General features: G+C 33.2%; 1 long non-coding RNA gene across 1 annotated transcript; it reads right to left on the reverse strand.

The window, feature by feature from the left end:
* Positions 1 to 407: 407 nt before the first annotated feature.
* On the reverse strand, positions 408 to 2,999 carry LOC110928219. The gene is made up of 3 exons (XR_002586220.2): positions 2,891 to 2,999; positions 2,086 to 2,161; positions 408 to 759 (listed from the first exon to the last, which is right to left on the reverse strand). It is a non-coding gene; the product is annotated as an uncharacterized LOC110928219 (long non-coding RNA).
* Between the last annotated feature and the right edge of the window lie 727 nt (positions 3,000 to 3,726).

Raw genomic sequence — 3,726 nt, forward strand, 5'->3', positions numbered from 1 at the left:
TACATAATTTAATACATACTTACATTCGCTTTTAACTTTAGGCCTTGATCGAGTCTTGGATTGTACGGGTTCCTTGTCACAAGACCACACAGGTTTGAGTTCAAGTATTTACCTCCTTCTACTTGATTTCTCTCAAACCAGGGCTATGATACCAACTTGAAACACCAGAACGTTAAAAACCAATATTAAAATACATTGCGGAAAATAGGCCCAATTTTTTTATTTGACATTACGTAATAAAGGATACTATGCCCAAATATATGAATCCACATCACCAGATTAATAAGACATTTGCAAACAATTAGAAAAATTTCGCCATGACCCATTTGCAAAACGACCAATCCTTACGAAAACAAAACCTGCTTAACAACCAAAGTTCTTTTTTTTTTAAACAAACATAACCCATTACCACATTGACATACTAGAATATTGCTAAAACAAACGTTGGACTTAAACTCCAAAATACAAATAATTAAGTCTAATTATCCCAATAAGGAAACCCATATACTTAGTGAACAAAATATCACTAAATCCTCATATCGTTGACCCGCTTCCAAGACTTGATCACTTTCGCCTTTCAACCACCCCCAATCTGTCATATAACATTACCATATCATTAGTGTCGACCGAGAAACTACGGTAAGCATAATAATTGCTAATATATTGATTGAAACGGGTTATTGGTGAACGACTTGTGAGCTCTTTTCTTATTTCATGATTCCGATTCAAGCCACCCCATTGATTCTCATGACTTATTACCTACATTGAAAACACCAAAAATAATTAGCTTTTGCTAAGTGAGGACTCATAATATGATTTTGTATCAAACATAATGGAGTATTCAATGCTCATAACACCCAATGAAACAATGTCGAGCCACCACTTCATTATCTCCAATCACACATTTCGTGACTTTCTCTATTCTAATATGGGCGCCCCTTTTTTTATCCATATCTCATGTATATCCCTGCTAATAAAGAATCAATGACACTTCAAAGTAAACCATTATCAAACCGATTCGGTCAATATAAATAAAATGGTAAACCGCCGCATAACTATGTTGTAATTCATTAGACAACATATACGATTATCAACAATCATTATTATCTAACATACTCTTAGTAATTCATAGATGTATTCATAACATACTCAAATAGGTTATATAGTTTTAACGACACAAGTGTCACTCGTTCACAAGCGATACCAAATGAACACATATTTTTGCATATACAGGTTACAACACCCATGATTTTTTTAATTTAGCATACGCATCCCATATTCAAGGAATCAATCACTTTAACTCATGTAAATATATATAACTACATTGAGTTTTAAAACAACAACATAATCACATCCGATTGGTTCCTTATAAATTCCTTAAGATTATGCAAGTACTATAAAATTTATGTTTTCACCCAGCTTTACGCAGCTGTAGTAATTCAGTATTTTCCCCTCTTTACAGTGAGTATTTCACTTCAAATTAAAATTATTAGTAACGGTGACTCCGAGACCTTTCCGTAGATATAAAATACGCCCCGAACAGACATTCGGTTGATTTTCTATGAATTTATAAAGACTAGCAAAAATCTGGAAATAAACTGAATTTTCAGCACTTGGGTATCTCGACCCATTAACAATTTGCACTCTTTTTTGATGGGTTTAAACCCCCAAAACATCGTCAAGACAATACGCTATTGTTAAGTTGAATCATATTCAATAATTTGCATCAAACCACCTTAACTATAAAAAGAACTTCGGGTCAATAATAAGACTATTTAAATCAACACGACTCCAAACACATTCAAGTACTCACAACCGAGTCTTTTGTCTACATTAGCATCTCCATTTCTCGATTATCATTCTTATATGAAATTCTACCCATTACCCGGTTACAAAACCATAGCCATTACTTAAACATTATTCCGACATATCAATATCACCTTGTTTTGACCCGTTCGGTCTACGTAGTAAAAGTTACCGATTTCATACAACCAAAACCATATCAAACCTCAATCATCATCATGCTCAATAAACTAACGCTACCTTACTTAAACAAAATAAGAAGTGATTACGGAAATCACTTACCTCGAGTGCCCGTTTCGTACATGCTTCCTCATATCCTTTCCGTTTGCCTTCCATGCTTTCCCATCTAAACATGATCCTATACTTTCCTACCATCAAGGTTACATACTTCATTAGGATAACGCACATTCTTATATCGCATTCATGTCACACTCGTATCCTATTTTAACTTTACAAGTACGTCAATTTCCAACAACACAACATATAAACTAGAATCACATCCTTTCATTCCCTATTTACATAGTAAAACACATATACAACCATAAGATCATATATGCACACAACATAACAATTTCTTTCGTACTAGTCATCTCATAATTCACGATTAACAATCCTCATTCAAAATTTAACCAATTTAACACTATCCTTGAACCCGGCATCATCCTTGCTAGTATTCCACATACTTGTTCTCTTAAGCATTTCATCGAGCACTTGGCGGGTTTCGCATTTAAAGCATATTATACAAACATATAAAGCATGACATTTTACTAGTTGAACTCATTTATTTTCAATAATCATCTAAGTTCACAAGATTCTTTCATTATACATCAATTTACTTATCATTCATGTATTATAATCAAGATCATACAACAAAACTTCACATACATAATCCTACTTAATCATCCTACTCATGCTAACTTCTCACCCAAATGGGTTTCTACTCAAACTTTCAATCTAATCAGTTTCATGCATAAAACAACTTCTATTTGATGATTCTAACTTATACACAAGTTCAATTTCATAAAATTTCATAGATTGATTAACACCTACTTCATAAAAGTGCATCAAAACATAACATTCAACTTACCTTATGCTCAAATCACTTAAGTTAGAGACCAACTAGGCTCATGCATTGATTTCGTGTCTGATTTCATCATAAATTTCTGAATTTCTTGTGAAGAGTTGAAGGGCTAGGATTTCTCCTTCCTGCCCTCTTGTTTGATTGCACAAAAGCCAGAAACAACACTGGCTTCTTTTTTCTATTAATTCGTTTACACATTTACACATTAGCCCCTTTGTCTATCAAAGTGTGTTTAAATTTGTTATTTCCATACTAACTTGGCCTCTTTTCTTTATTTAACTTAGATACACACATATATTTAAATTTACTATCATTTCCTTACGGTACCGTTTTACAGTTACCGTCTTCTGTTATTTAGCATCACCAAATAATATTATTTTATAACATACGAAATTTGGGGTGTTACAAAATGCTCGTTAATATAATGCATTTTTAAATATTATTGTATGAAAAAGTTATAGCTGTTTGAAAAAGGGGGAAGTAGTTCAATGGAGAAAAGACCATAATGTCCCTTTTCTTTTTGTTTTTTAGATTGTAGAATCCTATTATTCACAAAATTCAAATCGTCATCGTTGTTCTTGGAAATGGATGGTTGTGATTGTCGCTTACACTTCGTACACAAAAAAGTGTCTTGTACGGGAGACGACGTATATATATATATATATATATATATATATATATATATAGAGAGAGAGAGATGGAGAGAAACGGGTTCCGGAGAAAACGATGGAAAGTGTGAAAATGACGAGAATGGACCTGGAGGTGACGCGTGTCTATGGCGCTAAATAAAATGCGAGGGTACGATTTTCATTCCACCTTAATTTTCGAACATGCCCTTATTT

This window comes from Helianthus annuus, chromosome 3 (assembly GCF_002127325.2).
Source record: "Helianthus annuus cultivar XRQ/B chromosome 3, HanXRQr2.0-SUNRISE, whole genome shotgun sequence".
NCBI classification, from domain to species: domain Eukaryota; kingdom Viridiplantae; phylum Streptophyta; class Magnoliopsida; order Asterales; family Asteraceae; genus Helianthus; species Helianthus annuus.